The following is a 21,595-nucleotide window of genomic DNA, read 5'->3' as shown; positions in this document are numbered from 1 at the left end:
AATCTGTGTCACTGCTAGACAGGGGCACAGTAAATTAATTCTATTATATAAGGGAACCTTCATTGTGTCACTACTAGACAGAGGCACAGTATTCTAAATTTATTCTGTACATTTTTGTACCATTTCATGGGGTGGCAAAAGCCACATAACTATGGCTAGGCTTACAAATGCCCCAGGGCAGATAGCCTAGTACTAAACTATGAAACTATGAAACTATGAAAATGTATTTACTCCCTCTAGTGATTCTTTTGTAAAATGACATATTTAATGTGAATGAACAAAAACAATTTTCTCTTACAAAGCTTTACAGCTCTCAGTTTTAGCAAGGGGTAGTAAAGTAGTAAGTAGTCAAATGGTGAGTGCATTTCTTTTTGCCAGTCCCAAGCCCGGATAAATGGGGAGGGTTGCGTCAGGAAGGGCATCCGGTATAAATCTTCACCAAATCATTCATGCGGACAGCAGTAAATATTTACATGGGTTTAATTTGATATGGTGATAAAATATCAAAAGCGGAAGATGTACATTTCCCTCCAGGACAGAATCAGAAAAGTTTTATGAGCTAAAAGTAAGAAAAGTTCCCTCCAAAAATATTTCTCCTATTTCTAGAGAGGTGCAGCTGATGGATATATAATTTCATAGGTAAATACTAGGCTGTTAGTCTGCAGACCCTTACAAAGCTAAATAATAACCAGAGGTCAGAATGAAGCCCTGCACCTTGTATCTGTAAGGTAAAGGCCTTAACTCCCCCCTGGCCCCTGTGGCAGAGAAGAAGAAAGGCTTAGAAGATGGCTCCCATACAAAATCTCCAGATGGGAAAATGTTTACTTAGTACAGAAAAACAATACATGCCAGAAGAAGCAAGCATACCACAGCAAAAATAACTAACACCTGGAGAAATGGAGAAGAGATCTGTGTATTATTCTACCAAAATATATTAGGAACCTGATGGTTCCAGAGGTGATGAGGCAAGCAGATTGAGAAATAATAAGTAATCAAGGTCCAGGAATGGTGATTATAGTAATATGTTTATACCTCAGGACAAGGGAGTAAACAAGCATGTGGCAAGAGGCAACTAAAGTGGGAGAAAAAAGAAGTGAGCTAGAAGCATTGAAGAACGAATGAGTGGTGGCTGTAGTGTGATGAATGCACATATCTGTTGGAAGATATTTAGTTTCTTCTAAGTGCATAGAGCAGCAAAGATGGAGGGCTTGCTGCTAAAGAAAGTGGATGACTGGCTATACCAATGGCTGTTGCACTGATTCAGGAAAATATTTGGAACCAGAATGTATGAACATGGAGAGAGTTTTGCTGTCATGGAAGAAAGGTAACTTTTTCTGTTCAGTTAATTTTTTATGTAAGGACATAGGCCTTAAGAAGGAATGAAATGTGGCCTCGTTAATCCTCTATCATGTTCTTAAAAACTGTTCATGTCTACTACATGACACTATTATCTAGGGTAAAATACTAAGGGATATGATGTTCATGTATGAAGGGCCATTCAAGTTTGCATGTCCATATGTCTGAAGTTGTATGATGTTATGTACATAGTAATTTACACTGTCTATTTACTTTTATTTAAACACTTCTGTATTTCTGCTTGTTCATGTCAACTGACTCTCAATAGAAGGGCAGAATAACTATTTTACAGAACATTTTGCTTTTAGATGGCAAAATCACAGCTGACATGCATTTCCAGCATAGGTATCGGTGAGGGGGAAGGACTAATCACAGGAAAGATTTTGAGTATATAGATTACAGAATGTATATATATATATATATATATATATATATATATATATATATATATATATATATATATGTACCTTCATTGAAGGTTGTGCGTCAGGACTGGCAAGGCAACTCGGCACTTAAAAATCTTCTGCCAATCATTAGCAGACGGGAGTTCCACTGTGGCGACCCCTAACTGGGAAACCGTATGTTCGAAGTTTTAAAACTTCAAAATTTTAAACAGGGATTGGAATACAGTGCGGACCAGGAGATTTCCCTTGTCCTCACTGTAGTGCAGTCTCGGAGTTGGTATATTTAAGTTGAGGGGGGTGTGGGGGTGCAGCGGAGCTTGCCCTCCTGTTATACACAGTTTATTTTTTGTTTGTGTTTTGCAGGTCTGCTGCACATTTTTGAACATTCAAATATTCGATTATATGGTCTCGGCCATATGGAATTCGAACATTTGTACGTTCGATCATGTGAAGTAGACCCATATATATATATATATATATATATATATATATATATATATGGGTCCCATTCTAATGACCAAAACGCCGATTCCCCGACGCGGAAATCACCGACGCCAGATGACCGACAGGTAAGTATACCGACAGGGTGATTCGCCGACAGTGGAAAGACCGACAAGGGAAATGTGCGATCGCGACCCGGTAAGTGTGCGACAGTGACGGAGGTAGGAGTGGTCAGGTAAGTGAGTCAGGGTTAGGGTGCAGGTAGGTGAAGTGTGCGTTAGTGTCGGAGCTTGGACTAGGGGTGTGTAAGTGAGTTAATGTTAGGGTGCAGGTAGGTGATGTGTGCGTTAGTGTCGGAGCTTGGACTAGGGGTGTGTAAGTGAGTTAGGGTTAGGGTGCAGGTAGGTGATGTGTGCGTTAGTGTCGGAGCTTGGGCTAGGGGTGTGTACGTGAGTTAGGGTTAGGGTGCAGGTAGGTGAAGTGTGTGATAGTGTCGGACCTTAGGGTTAGGGTTTGGGTCAGGGCTAGTGTGTATGGTATGTAGTGTCGCGTGTTGTTTACGTTCCGTGTGTCGGTGTTTTGCTGTTCGGTGTTTTGCGTTGTCGGGTTTGTGTCGGGTTTGTGTGTTGTCGGTTATTTGGCGTCGGTGAGTTTTGTGTCGGGGAATCGTCATGTCGGTATTTAGAAGTAGACCCATATATATATATATATATATATATATATATATATATATATATATAGATAGATATATAGATAGATAGATAGATATATATATATATAGATATATGCACACATCCATCATCAACCCCTTTTCTCATTTTGCACACTGGGTCAGGGTGTCACTTCAGCAGTGACAATCATCTCAAGCCAAGCTGGGTGACTAGCCCTGCCATGGTAGTTCATTTGTACCACTCACTCACACATACACTCTCACTTACAGCCAATTAATCATGTCCAATCCACCTACTACATGCCTTTGGAGTGTGGGAAAAGAACAGAACACACAGATGAAACCCATGTGACTGCTGGGAGGATGTGCAGACTCCAAAAGGAAGACACCCTAGCCAAGAATCAAACTGGAGAACCTCTTGCTGTGAGGCGAAAACTCGTGAGTTCTTGGTTGTTCTGGTGGATCATACTTTTGTCACTTGAAAGTAGATCCATATATATGGAGATGGAGGCAGATAGGTGTGTTGTGAATCTGCCCCTTGATTTTCTAATTTTTTTCCATGCATGCTTTGCATATTGAGAAAAAAAAATATGAAGGACAATTTCTCAACATGATATTAAATTATAGTCTGGAAATCCTTACCTGAAAGTTGTCATGAATATATGCATTCCACATTGCAGTGTTAACCTTATCTCGAGATGATTGTCACTGCTGAAGTGACAGCCTGAATCTGCTCCTTGATTTTCTACTTTTTTTTCCTTTTTTTGCATGCTTTGCATTATTGAGAAGAAAAAAAATGAAGGACAATTTCTCTACACAATATTAAATTATAGTCTTGAAATCCTTACCTGAAAGTTGTCATGATTATATGCATTGTGTGATGCCTTTTATGTTTTACATTACATAATTTGCATACACAATTTGTTGCCTATAGTATGTTGTAGTTGTTGTATCTTTCGGCATTTCCCGGTTAGTGGTCGCCACAGCGGAACTCCAGTCCGCTAATGATTGGCAGTAGATTTTTACGTACAGAGTAGCCAGCCCTGACGTACAACCTTCAATGAAGGTACGCCCATTCACGCATGTCTCCACACGGAAGATGCTTTAGCAGAGAATCGAACAGGACAACGTCTTTTTGTGAGGCAACAACGCTACCGCAGCACCACCACTGCGGTGTTGCCTCTAGTATAAATACATGAAATGGAATATTTGGAAGATAATGGTGTTTACGTAGGGTGGGTGGTTGAATAAGTTTTGTGGTGCATGTGTTTTTGTGCGTACACCATTGTAATTCTGGAGCAAGAGTTTCATGAACAGAGATATTCAGGTGTTGTATGGGAAGCAATAGGGACCTAGCACCAGAGATGGTGTCTATTTAAAGTAGTTCACATGACTAGTTTGCAAGTGGGGAGAGGGGAGTCTTTGTATCCTTGGGTATCCAGGTGCCATTGGGACTATTTAAGTGGTGCAACTTGAGTTTATAAATGAAGGAAGCATGTCAATGACTGCAGGTAACATCATGGAGGTAAAACAGCCACACCAAAAGGGATAAAAATGACTGAAAAGATGAGGATGGAAATTGCAGTGTTGCAGGAAACAAAGATTAAGATGGTAGAAGCTACTGAGCTGAGTAAGAAATAGTAAAAGAGGGTGAAGGGATTGAGCAGCCCTGGATAAGACAAACAAGAAATAACTATTTTATTGCAAGAGGAGTAGGTGGAAAGAGTATTGTATATGAAGTGATGCAAGAGGAATATGAATGATATGATGAGGATTGAGAAGTATAGTGCAGTGTTCAGTTTATGGGTTGAATTAAAATGCCGGTGAATCTTGTAAGTTTTTGTGCTGGGGGAAAAGTGCCAGGAGCAAGAATGGAAAAAAATGATTAAGGCTTACTTCAGTGTTGTCCTAGATTTTTCAAAGGGTAGTCTTTCATAAGACATAATGCTATAGGTAGTGTCAGGAATTTGTAGGAAAAGGAATGGAAGAAGGAGGGCTTGTGGACATAAAGATGGAAGTGAGGCTGAGAGAAGATGTCTTTATATTTAATAGAGATGACAGAGTTTGAGCTCTCAGAATAAAAGGAATGCTAGTGTGATATGGGTATGAAGCAAATGTTTAAGCTGTGAGGATGGAGGAGGAAAAGTGTTTTGGATCAAGTCACACATCAGTGATGGACCAGAGGCTTGGAAAAGATCATATACAGGGGTGGAATGTTTGGGAATGAAGAAGAAAAGAACAATATACATGGCTTTAGGGGACTGATAGAGGAAATAATTAGAAAGAGCTGTGTAATGGTCATGTTAGTAGTAGAATTTCTTGGGATGCCTTGAAAGTGAGAAGTAGGTGGCAAATTATAGAAGGAAAGAAAATCCATGTATGGAATGGGAGAGAGACCTTTTGAATCTGAAAACAAGCTGTCTCAAAACTATGGCTAGCCAAAATATGCTAGAAATAATGTAAAAAAATCAACATGGCAGAGGAGAGGGAGACTGAGAAAGAGAAGAGCTCAAGGATCATAGAAATAGGTAGGGGGATGAGTCAAAGATGCTTCTCATCCCCATGCATTTGTGTTGCTATTCATGGAAATTCTGGCTAGATAAGTGTAGGTCTATTGACAAGAGAGCAAGGATGTGGTAATGAAAACATTTATTTAATCTTTTTGCAGGTAAGTTCTTTCAAAAGACCTGCAAATCTTTTAAAAGTTTATAGTTAAGTCTTGGTTTAAATATCATCAAATGAACTCAGCTGACATAATGTAAACACAGTTGTAGAGAGTGGAGCTAAATATTTCGGATTGAACGCATTACCAGGAAAGTAAAAGATGCTTTTTATTTCTAATTAGAAGGCATTAGTCAAAAAGGTTGAAATGCTTTAAGCAAATGGATGAGTAATGATGTAAACTTGGGCCATATAGCAGTAGTACAAATGAAAATTATTATCTCTATATTTGTATCAGATAATGTATCTTTTGGTGGGTCCAAAGCATTTAGTGGGTGTAAAAGAAAAATAGGCATGTGACTGTTATTTTTGGAGGAGAAAGGAATCACAGATTATGAGTGGCAGAATGTAGGGGGGAGACATGTGGAAGGGTGGGGTCATCCAGACTATGTGCATTAAATTGCAGCTGCTAATAGGAAATGATTGATGCATACTGTGAGGATAGGAGGTACTGCCAGCCATGCCAGGAGAGATAGGGCAGTGGATGTGTAACATATGCCAGCACAGCTAGCTGGGATTTAATAAAGAATTATATGTTATTTAAGCATAAAACTGATTTATGCAGATACTTGTTTTGAAAATGTATTTGTAAAGTCGCTTGTGTTAAAAATGTATCAACAAAGTGCCCTGCTGGAAAGAAAATAAATGTACATGAATTATGGTAACTGCTTAAGTGTATATTTTATAACAAAGGATACTGGAAGAAAAGAGGTTAAGCTCAGTTCCAGCTAACTTTCGAAAACAACTGAAATTAAATTAGGGTATAACAATTGTATCTTATAGTTCTGGTTGCAGCCAGAGACAAAATGTCAGGGAAACCATGTATTAGGCATCCTTTTTTATTGTCTCTAGCAGGGAGCTAAATGCTACTCCAGAATTGTAGATGTTTGAAATTGTTTTGTGACTTCCAGGACCTGCAGCAGATCTGAGCAAAGCTCTATCTGTATGTTTGATAGCACATACATAGGTGCTAAAATCCCAGCAGCTTCTAGTGTTGGTGATAGTGTGATAAACAGAGTCAGATGGCCATATGTGAAGTCATCCTCTAAGCAATCACAGAAATAATATTTAGGTATTATGTTGAGAAGTCTCTCAGTCAGACTAAGCAGTCTGTTTATTTGAACCTGACATAGAAAGATCCCTCACCTACTTCATCTTGCCTTATTCTAGTAAGTGAACCAGGGAACATTAACTCCTTAGATTAGTCAGGAAAATATAGTGCAAATTAGTTGAGTATTGTTTTTCTGTAAGTGTGTGAATCTTTCCAGCTGTGTTATTTTTAATATTTCTTGTGACTGCAACTCTGGTGTTTACTGTAAATAGATATTTAGTATTTTCATGTCCTTTTATTATTTATTATTAAATATATTTAAACCTTTCATTGTGGCTGGTCCTTTTAGAAAATATTTAAGCTTTGAGAGTATTTACATGCATGTATTTGGTAATAACTGTGGCCACTCTTGAAAGCCTGACTGTTTGGTCAACATTACCATTTGTATTAATATTAACTGTACTCAGTATAATTGGATACCCTTTTAGGAGCCTCATTGTAACTGACTGATGGTAGCAAATCTAACTTTAAAGTCTGGGTAAAGTTGGTATACAAAGTAATCTGTGCCAACTTTTCCCGTGTGTGTGTGTGTGTGTGTGTGTGTGTGTGTGTGTGTGTGTGTGTGTGTGTGTGTGTGTGTGTGTGTGTGTGTCAGCTGATTGGTGCAGGGAAATGAAGTACTGGTCTCACAGAGAGAGCACTGAAGGACTTGGCTTGGACACTCTGCTGAGGAATTAACACAATAGCTGTGCCAGTGGGGGAGCCTTACTGGGGCCCTGGGGAGAGACAGGGAGATAATCCCAGACCCTGGGCTGAGTGTGTTCCCTGTGGGCTCTTAAGGGAAATCATGCTTGATGCAGAGAGGTCTGCATCTGGAAATATTGAGAGTATCCATTGTATTCTAAGTGAATGTCCCTTTCCAGTGTCAGTGATGAGGATTTCCGCTCCATGATTACGGGCCCAGAGTGGGGATGTCACACATATGCATAGCAAGGAGGAGTGAGGTGGTTGAGGAAAGCAATCTGAGGGAGAAGAGTAGATCTGGCACTGGAAACACATGAAGAAGGAGACTACTAAACAAGCACATGTGTTAGGTAATTTGTACTGGATAACAAATGAAGGGGGAGACCTTGTAGTCAAACAAAGAGATTAGACAGAAAAGAAATGTCCTGCTGGGGAGAAGGTTAAAGAAAAAACGTGACTCCAGAGGATGTTCAATGTGATTATAGCTTCAAAGTGGGTGACTATAGAGTCAGGGACTTCAAAATGTAGCAATTTGACTTTAACTTTGATATAAGGTAGGTAGAATACCTAAGCATTAGACAACTAAACAAGGCAGTGGAAGGATGGCTTTACAAGAGGATGTAAGAAAATGAAAAGGGGATGTGAAGACTAAAATATCCCATTGACTGATAGATGGAAAAGAGGAAAGGAAGATTGGTTAGTATGTATTGAGTCCTAAAGAGGCGATACAGCTGGGTAAATCAGATTGGTTTGCAGGAGATATGGAATATCAAGGATGAGAAGTTAACAGTTGTTAGGGGATGAATTTTGGCAAGAAAGATTGGAAGTACGCGGAAACGTAAAAGAGTGATAACAGTGTGATTACATAAATGGGAAGATTATGTGGATGGTTCAAAATCCCAGTAAATATTAAAACAGAAAACTTAATGCAGGCTGATAGCCGTTAAAGATGTGATGAGAAGAGTACAGTTGATGTGAGTTATTGCTGCAAGCATTTTATTATGTGCTGAAACTCTGGTGTTTTTATCTTTAGTAGAGTTGGTCAAATTATGTAATGGTTGAAGTTCCTTATATCACCAGTTCATTACTGTGATTTTCTTCATATTTGTGTGACCCTGTAGGGGAGGAGGGTTTGGCTCCCATATATCTGTTGCTTTTTGTTTTTCTTTTTGTAATCTCAAATGTAACCTATTTGCTTGCATTTATTACTTTTTCCATTGATTTTAATTGAGATTAATGGTAATTTCTGTTGAGTTTGTTCAATGTTTTGTATTTTTCTCACACTCGCCAGTGATTATTATTATAAACTCATATTCATATATATATATATATATATATATATATATATATATATATATGTGTGTGTGTGTGTGTGTGTGTGTGTGTGTGTGTGTGTGTGTGTGTGTAAATGTGTGCGTGTATATATATATATATATATATATATATATATATATATCTATATATATACATACATATATTTATGGTTTACCTTTACATTGTTGAAAATCAAATTAACGATCTTCCTGTTGTGCGAACCAAAAGAACGAATTATGTATGTCAAATGTCACCAGAGTCAAATCGAAAAGCAGATTTGCTGATTTTCGATCTACAATGTCGAACACACAATGTAATGCAGGGGGCAAACCCCCCTGCACCCCCCCACCCCCTACTTTAATATACTAACTCTGAGATCACACTACAGTGGAGAAAGAGTCCATTTCCTGATCTCCACTATAGTGCAATCTGCACCAAAATTGCTAAATCTGCAATGAGCAAATGTCACTGTGCATTCGCTCATTGCACATTCAAAGCATTTTTTTTTTCGGAATCTTAAAAAAGTCCTTTCAACCTTTTGGCATTCTAACATGTGCAGAACGCACATATAAAGATAACCCATATGTATATGTATATATATATATATATATATATATATATATATATATATATATATGGATTTGCTTTATTAGAGCAAATTAACTGAACACCAAAACTGATATAACCGAAACAACAAAATCAAAATTTCAAAACAGCAAAAATGTAAAAGAACAAAAACTGTAAAGTTGAAAAATGTGTAATTCTTCCTTTATTTTGGTGTTACTAAGTATAACCATTGTCACTTTACTAGTGTGATGTACGTACAAGCAAAACATTATGCTGGATATTATGTATCATGTACTCAGCACTCTCAGCACTGTTTACAATACAAAGAAGTTTGAAAAAAAAAGCAATACTTGTGTAGGAAGGATGTATGCTTTATTTGGAAAGCAGATGTAAAGCTCTTAAACATTACACATGTAAGTTTAAATGTATTCATAAATTTAAAGGTAAAGCAGTAATGGTGTGACTGTTTTATGGAGCCGTAATCAAATCAAATATTTGTTACATTGTAAAAGTAATTATGTTTCAATGAAATTCAATAAAGGTATATCACCAGTTTTGTACATGTAAAATGAATAGTGCTATGTGTTCAAATAAACAATTTAACGATTAAATGGTGCCTTATGACATAGGGTGTTGGGTTGTGAACAAAGCTACACTTAAAGCATATACAATTTGAACTTCTATATCACATTTTTGTCAGCTGTATGATAACAAAATATCTAATGCCTTCAGTTTAAAATGTATCTCTCTTTCAGTGTTTCTTTTTACAGGAGTAAAGAAGCTGCAGAAGATTTCTGTTTATCTACCTCTTCTGATAGTACATATTAAGTGTAAAACATTGTTGCATGAAATCATGCAGATGATCAGAAACAGAATGCAACAAAGCCCTATTAGCCTGACCATTATAGAACTATATGTACTGCAGATGATGGCACTTATGCATGATTGTATGTTAGAAGCATTACATATGGCAACCTGGGTGAAAATGCTTCATGCATTGCTTTCAAGGTAATTTTAGCTAAATTTAACTTCACTATCACTGATATAATTTTCTTGTGGGTTCCATTGTATGCATAATGTTTTTTCTATTCCATAAATGATTACTCCCTTTCTTCCATTTATCTCTCAGTTTGCCATACTCTGTCATAAATTTTGCTATAGTCATTCTAATGATCATTAATATCCAACACATTTCATATTACACAACAATAACGGAAACATTACTGGTGCCAAAGCCATGGCCTAAAGCCCAATGCCAAAAAATGCATTATAATGCCCTTTAGGACATTGTCAACACACATTAATTTAAGAGTTGACTCAGCAATAAGGATCTGGGAACATATATAGAGACCAATCTGGCCTTTGACCAGCAAATAGCTAAGAAAACAAGAAATTAATTCTATGTCACCCAACTTATACATAAGGGTATGACATCCACATCCAAGGAAGTTATAGTACCACTGCTGTTCCTTATCAGAACTATCATTGAATACAATGTCTCCTTTGGCATGTATCTAACCAGACACTTGCAACATTTAAAAAAACACAAAGGTTTCTTACCAGTAGAATTCAGGTCTCGAATACCCTGTTCTACAATGATTGCCTAAAGGGTCTGTCTCTGTATTCAGTCTCCTAAAGGCTGCTAAAAGGGAATCTTTGCCAGGCTTACAGGGTTTCCTCAGACCCAGCCCTGATGGATCTGTTGCACATGTGCACAACAAACAGCACCAGAAACACTAGATCCAGGAATCTGAACTTCACTTGTGACATAAACAAAATTTGCTAGAGAGACAGGTATGTGTCACAAAGGATCCCTGCACTGTGGAATAGGCTCCCCATCCATGTAAAACAGATTTCATACCTGAACTTATTCAAATGAAACCTCTAAAATGGGATGGGAAATCATAACTTTCCTTCAGTCTGGTCCCCATGTCCCTTATGGACAGAGGACATCAATAAAAAAATTAGTATCCTAACACACCCCTTTGAATCCTTAGTTATATGATATTTGTAGATCTTCCACTGTTTCTTTTAATAAATATCTAGCAAATGAAATGTACCTGTTAGCTTTGCGCAATCATCAGCTTGCATCTATGTGTTCACTGTCCAATAAGCAACCATAATCAAGCTGCACTGATCATCTGCTTCAGAAATGTCCATTACATCTCTCCCTTGTATAATAAATATGACTTTCATCTAGGACTTAAATATGCATATTTTTAAATGATAAACAGGTCAAGCAAATTGCAAATTACTGTATGGTTGCTTCAGTGTCTTAACTTACAAATGCAATTCAGAAACATTAAAATCTTTGTAAATATCTGAAATAAATATACACAATGGATGAGAGGAAAACTGTGCATACAGCTTACCTTGACCTGGCTCGGGTGTTCAGTACAATAACCCACTAGGGTGTAGTTGACAAACTCACTGAACTAGGCATAAACCCCACCATAACTGATGGGATTGCCAGCTGGCTCATACACAGGGCCCAGGAAGTCAGCAAAGGTGAGACCACCTCCACTAAGAGACAGGGATCCATGCTAGGACTATTCCTATTTGGCATCTACATCTTGGAGGTAAAAGTTAATATCAAGGGCCTTTGGCTGACAAAGTAGACAGATGACTGCAAATTGGGAGCTATCATAGACTCCTCCAATGAAACAAATATTTTACAAGAGATTCTACCATAGAAAATGACTGGTGCCAAAATCATGAATTAAAACTCAGTTCCAAGAAATGCATTATAGTGGCTTTTGGAAAAAGGCACCTAATCTAATTACTCCATCTATAAAAGACTTCTAAGACCTGACCTAATAGTCAGGGATCTGGAAACATATGTAGACAATAATCTGGCCTTTGACCAACATGTGGCCAAGGTAGTAAGAAAATCATTTGATGTTGCCCAACTTATTAGTAAAGGAACATGACATCCAGGTCCAAATAAGACAAATGACATTTTATTTCACCCTTATCAGCCCCATCATGGAGTATAATGTTACCTTCGGCGACAGTTGAAATGTCTGCAAAGGTTCCTTACCAGGAAAATCAGGGTATAATAAACACGTTGTCCTATATGGATCACCTTAAATCCCTGTCACTGTTCTTGGTCTCCTACAGGTTACTGAGAGGAAATATATGCCTTAAATACAAGGCGTGTTCAGATCCAGCTCTGATGGACCTTTGCACATTCACAAAATAACCAGCATCAGATCCACTTGATCCAAGGATTTACATTTTGCTTGTGACATAAGTAGGACATTTAGTTAAGACAGATATGTGTCTCAGAAGATCCCCATGCTCTGGAACAGGCTCCCCATCCAAAAAAAGTAGAGTCCATAGTTAACCCTGTTTAAGAGCAATCTTGATGAATGGATGGAAATTGATAATTCACCCCAGGTCTGGCCACCATATCTCTGATAGACAGAGGTAGACAGTAGTCCAAACTAACAAAACCCCCACATGCAAAACCTTTACAAACTTCCAGACTAACATATTCCTAAGTAATAAATGAACATGATACATAAGGACAAAAGTGGATTGGGTTGTGTGGCTAGGCTTATAAAGGGTGTAGTGGTCATTAGCCAAGCATATACCTATAACCCTATGAACGTAAATAAATAAATAAAAAATCAAATAAACAAAGAATCAAAACCCTCCCAGGATGTAGATCTATGTCTACATCCATGCCTAAATATATATATATATATATATATATATATATATATATATATATATATATATATATATATATATATATATATATATATATATATATATATGTATATATATATATGTATCTCTCTCTCTCTCTCTATATATATATATATATATATATATATATATATATATATATATATATATATATATATCTATACTTATCTACTGTATATCCATGTACTGTATATATCAGTTTCAAGCTGTTATACCTAATCTGCCAGAATCTCCATTCCTCTCTATGTGCACTCCAGAAGAACTCAGACAAAAGCAAAGATGAAAAGCACATCGGAAGATACAACCTTGTGAGCTCACTGTTCTTTAAGATCCCTTTATTGCTGGGTTTAAATTATTAAGAAAGAAGAAACAGTAGGAGTTTTTATTCAAGCATTCTAGAATTAATAATTTGTAATGGGCATTTTGATGTTAATGTAAACAACTATATATTAATGGCTGTAAAATGTGCCAAGAATTTCAAAACTATGCTAAATTACTAAAACAGAAAATAATTATGAAGTTCAGTTTCTTAAGCAGAAATGATGTAATTTTCTAAAATATATTTTGAATTATCAGAAAGTATGTACACTTGAACATTTTTAAAGTTTTTATAAACACTTTCATGTAATACCTCTCATCATTTCACCTCAACCACACCTGCACATAAAGACCTGTACAGGTCTAGAATGGCACAAAGGTGCTAAACTACTATGCATTACTATCTACATACCACCAGCTGTCATTATTCTTCAGATTTTTTTTACAATGAATGAAATGTTTCTAAAACTCTCTATAAAGCAGGTTTTGATGCAAAATGTAATAAACCAATATATAGGCAGTGTCTTTGGTTACTTCCTTAATTACAATTGATCTCAGACTAGAGAGGACATGATCATCATCAGAAATACATAGCTGTTCTTCTTCAGGTGAACTGGGTACTGTTTTTGTGTTCCTAACATTATCATACTGCAGGGTATGGCCTTCTTTTTTATACTCATAATGTTATCTCCCTTACACACAATACACAGACCATTGCAGTGGTTGTAAACATCTTTTGCCACATTTGCAGCCATCCTTTTTCTGTATTTAACTTGCTTTGACTGTTGTAAAGGAGGAACTCAATATTAGGGCACAACGCAAACATCACCGCATACTTTCAGCTCAGTTCAGTCTTCATCTCTTCACCCAATTTGGACCTTCACAGCACTGGCCTTCACTGAACTTGGGTCATTAGTATAAAAAAAAATTAGAACCCCTCCCTCTAAGGGGGGGGGGGGGTTGGGAGATGGAATAATGATTAAGGTGTTTACTTAACAGATCCAAGCTACTGGGTTCAATTCTTATCCTTCAAGAAACTAACTCGGCTTAGAATAGCCATCAAGGGCAGCTATCTTAATACTTACCTGTGAACCAGATCTAATCACTGTGATCCATGTTTCATCAGGTCAGCATCGGTATCATTTTTCTATGTACAGTTTTTGCCTCTAGGGTGTACATTACCAGGGAATAGCAAAAGTTAGAGAAGCTTGAAGATTAGCATTGCAAACCATTGGTTGGTCAATTATCCCTATAATGTTCCTGCTTTTCACATATTATTATTTACTTTGCATTCGTCATTACAAATTAGTTTAACTCAGGCATACATCTAACTTTCTTAAGCAGATGTGGATTTTTATATTTTTAACTCAGGCACACATTTGGCTTTCTTAAACAGACCCGAATTTTAATTTTTGTTAATAGATTTTATGGACTGAACTTTGGAGTCAGTATCTCACAACTTGAAAATGTGGATTTACATTTGCTACAGACACACGTGAATTCTGTTGTACTTTACCATTTAATAATACAAAAAACTGCAAATTAAAATGGCTAGATCACATTAACAAGTGCAAAATTATTATTATTATTACATTTGACTTCATCTTACTACCAGTGCAAAAACTCTTCATACATTTTTATACATGACTGCTGCTTAGATAAGAAAGCTTTGCAGAAATGTCCATTTTTAACAAAGCTGATACTGAGTGAGGTGAACAAATGTCACTCTTTCTTGCACTTCACAGTGGTGATTTTCTATGGTAGTATACCACAGTCAGCATGAAGAAAAGCTAAGTTTTAGCTGCACAATGGCTCCTAAATGTTTTAGCTTACATTACATTGTGTTGACAATGCAACATTTGCCTTCAAGTAATACTGGATACTCTAGGGACTGCAGCAATAAATGCAGAAGATGCTGAAAAAATAGTATGTGCCATTGCAAAAATAACTCGTAAGGTATATCAAAGTACACCACCACTAATAATGTATACAGTGTAGCATACAGAAGGATGAGGAAAATGCAAGAGTGAAACAAACAAATTAAAATGTATGTTCTTACAATAGAAAGAGAAATCCCTACTTCTTGGCAGTAAATGTTGAGGTTATCTAGTAGTCATGCAGCACTGAAATGTATGTTAATCATGCTAGTAGCTGTGGAAAGGTAGAGCACAGCTTAATGAAACAATTAAAAGATATGCAAATGAGTGGAATAGGAGGGAAAGATTTTATTGCCTTCTTGGAATATTAAAAGAGGTTTATGTCAAGACATCATGCAGTCACGATCAGGAAACTAAAATTAACCTCTTCAAAATATATTTGCTTCATAAATACACCTTGGAAAAAAAAGATGGATAAAAAGAGAAAAAAAGGAAAGGTAATGCAGAAGTGAAGATACATTCAAGACAAATATTAAAACATGATGTATAAAGAGCTTGAAACAAGCTGAGGATATGGAAGGTTTCAAATGTATAAGCCTTGTGAAAAAGCTCAAGACATGGCCTATATGTGTAGATTTGCAGAATGATTTGTTAGGAAGTCATAATGTGAGATGGTCCCACTGGACTGAGACATCACCTTGAGGTTATTATCATGTTCAGCATCCTTGCAGCATCTGTAACATATGATAAATGGCTTGCATTCCAACAACAAAAGCACAGCACATCTGGTTCAGAAGCATTTGTATAACACAATAAAATGGCTCTGTGCAGAAAAGCAGTAAAGAGGGAGATACCTGAATGAACACTACTGAAACGCAGGCCAGAAAAAAACAATTAACATAATGATTAAGGTAAATCATCCATGCCCCTAGGCAATGGCAGTCTGAGCTTGTTGAAAACAAGCTGTTAGATAAGTTAATGTTTTATGAGAATTTAATGCTGATGTGGTATTACTGGATTATTTCATGTCATGAATGTTTTTATGTAAACCACCCACTGTATTTTATGAGTGCAAACCTGTAAACCATGCTGCTGTTGTTTGTTACTTAATTTCACTGTTTATGAAGAAAGCAAATGGCGCAGTAATAAAAATTTATCACATGCCCTACATGTTTTGCTTTAATAGACTGAACACAAAATAAAGATTAAAATAGCTTCAGATGCCCAAAAGCTGCTACTCTAGGCTGCAATGTTTTTCTAGCAGGTGGTAGGGTTAGTGAACTTTTTCAGTTCTGCAGATCTCCTAAAATTAAATATAACCCATTCCTCAGCATACAAACTCAGCTAAACCTTAATGTAATTTGATAGCTTGTATTTAAATAGATCACTGAATAATTATTATCTGTATGTATATAAATATATAAATAATCAGTGATTATTTATGTGTTTCCAGATCCAGCTAACAGAATGACTGACTTTAAAGCAATTTAAATCCTGCAAAAAGTATTTTTTCACAAATCATCCTATTACACAAACATTATAATATTGATACTAACTGAAAATCATGCTCTCAGCTACTGGATCATTTCTCCTGATTAAATTATAGCCGATCTCTGGATTTGTTGTCCTTGCAAATCGCACCAGCTACTTAATTTATGCACCTATCACCCATAATAGCACAGACCACATTGGTGGTGCATAATATGTACACATGCCATCATAGCTGCATGAGCACACTTTGTCACAGATGCCAAGGACTTATCACTGCTGCAGATAACACCACATATAACAGCGTGGCAACCCCTGAATAGCCAACCAGACACCTACAAACCACAATAAAGGCACAGGAAATGAATGAATGAACCTCCATCACTTGCACATGGGCAAAAAAGACACTGATGTAAGTTTTCAACAGCCACAAGCATGCACTCTAAAACACTTTCTTCCATATGCCAGGCAGCATAAAATAACCCACACACTGAACAGCTCCATCATCTGTGTGCATCAGTTGCAAAATAGATAAGCTATAAGTGTGTGCTGCATCGCTTCATGATTATAATGACAGCACAGCACAGTATTACTTGGAAAAGAGCAGCTCATAACGAGGGTTATTATATGTGTTACACACATGAAAACTTCAGAAGCACTTACAAAATAATCGATCCATATACTTTAAAACTATACTCTTGAAGTTGGAATATTACATAATGTGGATATCAACACATAATTCTACCTCAGTGTTATTACTTAAAGAAAACATTTACATATGAAATCCTCATCAGTTACCAATGTGCAGGTATGAGTACTACCAGTGCACAAAGAGCAAAGTGGAACTTACAAGTAGAGTGCCCCATGGCCATGAACATGTTGTGCCCTAGTCTACAACTGACAGTCAATGCACTTAGCAGTACACAGGAAAATAATATCATTCTGCATCAATGCTTGCAACATTACAGTTGTCATGCCAGGCCAACTTCATTCAAGGATGGGAGCATGATATGTGTTGGCCTGTGATGGAGTTCCCTGCTGAAATGTTGTTACTTGTAACATAAGCTGTTAGTAGGCCAAAAAAGACAGAAATTGCAGGAGAAGAGTGAATATCAAATACTTCCCAAACCTATATATACACACACACACACACACACACACACACACACACACACACACACACATACACAGACTCATGCACGCGCACATACCTATACATATATGTGTATATATATATATATATATATATATATATATATATATATACATATATATATATATATATATATATATATATATATATATATATATATATATACACATACACACACACAACACAAACATATATATGTGTATGTGTGTGTGTATATATATATATATATATATATATATATATATATATATATATATATATATATATACACACACACACACACACATATATATATTAACTTAGAGATCACCATACAACAGAGAAATGGGAATATTTAGAGAAATGGCTTTCTCAGACTTAGTATATGTAAGTCTCTTTTTTCAGCCATCCAGTGTCAGCAGACTCACTAAGCAGGCCCTGTGAAGGGCCATGCAGAAATCTGTTATATGGAATACAGTGCTAATAGAAACAATTAAAGGGAATATTACCTGACACCCTGTGCTGACATTCCAAGAAAAGGGACTTCCTTTAACATCATGTATATGTTTGAAGAAAACTGTTTTAGATCTGAAAAAAAAGGAAAACATGACATGTACTGTTAAAGCATGCTTTCAAGTCATACAGAACTAATTTTATATGGTGTTATATGTGTGTGTATATATATATATATATATATATATATATATATATATATATATATATAACATACAGAAATATATATATATATATATATATATATTGTGTGTGTGTGTGTGTGTGTGTGTGTGTATATATATATATATATATATATATATATATATATATATATATATATATATATATATATATATATATATCCCTGTACCCATATCCCCCCACAAAAGACTGAGAATTACAGCAAAATATAAATTGTCATGATTGAAATAATCAGTTTGTTTTAAATCTGGAATTCTGTAACATCACATTTTTAAACCATAGCATAACAAGCAAACTGATAAACCAAACCATCCTGGTTGTTAGTCAGCATCAAATGCCGACTGTGTCTGTCTCGCCCGTTCCATTCCAAAACTGAGTAGTATAATAACAGTGCCCCCTCAGTGAGGAGAGCACTGGCCATGTGGAACATTGCATACAGGCCACGCATACCTTCCTGGAGCTAATACAGACCCAGTAAAGGAGAAAAAGAAAAGGGGAAATAGACGGGAGAAGGCCATGCAGCAACAACACACCAGGCTTGTGAATTAAGGCAGTCTGTTTCCCCCTTCTTTCCTGGCATTACATAAATAAGAACTAAAAATACTGAAAATACTATTAAGGTAGATGACTGTTTAGAGATACTAAGGTTAGTTAGTGCTAAGCCTCTTAAAATCTCTCATAAAACTTATTTTAAGGTCAAGCAAAGTTTGTAAAAATAAGACTAAATCATAAATTAGAAGATTCCACTCCCATGTTTGAGAGATGGACACTATCATTTTGATACTAGATGGGATCTTTATCCACAAAGTTCCAAGGCTGAAAGCCAAAATGAGAAGCAGCTGAAGCAACCTGATGGTTTAAACTTTTACAAGCAGTCTCTAGGGTCACAGGCTTAAAAGCACCTCCCCAATGTTATCAGGGGATGATGGCAAACCAGGCAAATACCAAGCTGGGAAGACATTTTAGAATGGGTACTGGTTATGTAGAAATGTTGGCAATTAACATCAACTTGACGTTTTACCTAAATTATTTTAACCTAAATGTGCTATTACAGCATGAAATTTGCTTAAATCATTGACAATGTTCTATAAATACAGCAAAAGGTGGTTCCATAAATTATACCAAAACCTCTCTAGGTTACCTTCCAAAACTGAGGATCCAAACATAGAAGAGAACCTCCTTAGTGATCCTTTGATCTGCAGACTGCCTGAACCACAAATGAATGGCCCGTAATGAGAATATGCTGGATACATGGAGGAAAGTGAAACAGCAACAGTAGACATCATGTAAAACATACAAAACAAACAAAACTAATTATCTAATGTGCAATAAAAAGGCCCAACAGGACCATCTGCCAGCTTTGTTAATAACATCTACTGAATGGCGCTCAATAGCTACGTTGGTAGCTCAACCTGTTCAAGAAGAATGAGATGAATAACTATTACAAAGTAGGTCCTGATAAACTACAGCTTTATGTAAACTGCTGTCAAGGTCCCTGAGTATACCATTAGGAAAAACAAACAGCTCTGTTATCATATAATCTAAAGCCAAGGACAAACTAAAGGAACTGGGCATGAATCTGTAATCACCTGATGGCTTAAGCTTGTCTGATTATTTTTTTATCTAGAAATTTAAACTAATACACCATCATCAAAAATAGATACCTGGTTCATTTAATAATTCACTAATGCAAACTCTCCTACATACAACCAGTTGAACAAGGTTTCCCACAAAGCATAAATATGATAGTTGATTGAGACTGCATTTACTCCTACCAGTACAGATTTCAGTAGTAGTTTAACAATGGGGTTTCATAAATCAGTGACAGCTCCATTAAGTCTGCCACAGCCTGACAATAACCTATTGACCTAATGGTGTTTTGTGATGTCCTGAAGCCTAAAGTAGCTCGCAAGCAAAACATGGGCAAGGAAATGCAGCTTAGTAGATCTAAATGAATAGTTCTTAACCCAATGGGTCATTAAATAATGAACAATAAAGCAAAATAACTTTCTTCTATCTGCTATGGAAATGGTCTAATAAAAGCATCAAAAACCTTGATGGCCACACCATAAGCTTTCCAGGTGCTCAAGTGTCCATGCATTCCAACAAAAAAATGATGCTATTCTTGTACAATCATCCAGATGTCTGGTGGAATTGGAGTGGGTGAGTACACTGCATTTGGAGTCAATTAACAAAACCCTGGAGACTTACAGGTGAGAAAGACAGTTGTCTAGCATGTTGTGAGCCCCCATAAAATGTCTGGCAGTAAATGAAACAATAATATGCAAGCTGTGCAGCACCAATAACCGTAACAGACAATAAACTGAAATATACATAGGAGACTTCATGTTCAGGACTTGCACAACTGTCTGCCTTTCAGATTGAAAAATCACATTCCTGTTTTTTAAATCATCCTGACAAACCAAAAGGTTCTACCCAAATCTGCATAAGCTCAAGAATTTGTCAGCAGACCAGGAAGATGCAAAGGAACTGAAAAACAATGCCCTTCAAAATATGCCCCATGCCAAAACTGCCATCTGCATCTTAGAACTGTAATGAGTCAGTTGAGGTCAAATCCTCTTGTCAAAGGGACATACCATTGAAGCCTGACAAAAAAAAAAAATAGATGATAGGCACTTTTAATTTTAATCTCTTAGTGATTCTGACCCAATGACTTTTCTGGTGCCTATCATGTAACAAATTAGCCAAAGAACATGTGAACATTCTCTTGGAGGCTACTGTTTGACATGCAAAGTTTAAGAGACTCAAAAGTTCTGAAAGAGTGTATGTAAGAATTCTCTGATAGACATTCTTAAACAGTCTGACTTAGCTGAGTGCACTGTAAAGGAAGAAGAAGGCAAAATAAATTCAAGGACAAAGAATATTAGTGAATTGCCGTGACTATTGCACTGAGAACAGAAGTGGAGAAATCTACATGATGGCCAAGATCATTGCCTTGTGTCAAACCCACAATACAATTTAAACATTTTTTCTGATATATCTTATAATGGATGATTTAATTCCATAGACCAGTCGATCATAACCCCAAACACTGCTGTGTACGATGCTCCTCCCATTTCAGACCTCAGTCAACTGACTTGA

This window comes from Protopterus annectens, chromosome 5.part0 (genome assembly GCF_019279795.1).
Source record: "Protopterus annectens isolate FY-2018-M chromosome 5.part0, PAN1.0, whole genome shotgun sequence".
Classification (NCBI taxonomy): domain Eukaryota; kingdom Metazoa; phylum Chordata; order Ceratodontiformes; family Protopteridae; genus Protopterus; species Protopterus annectens.
This window is presented reverse-complemented; position numbering follows the sequence as displayed.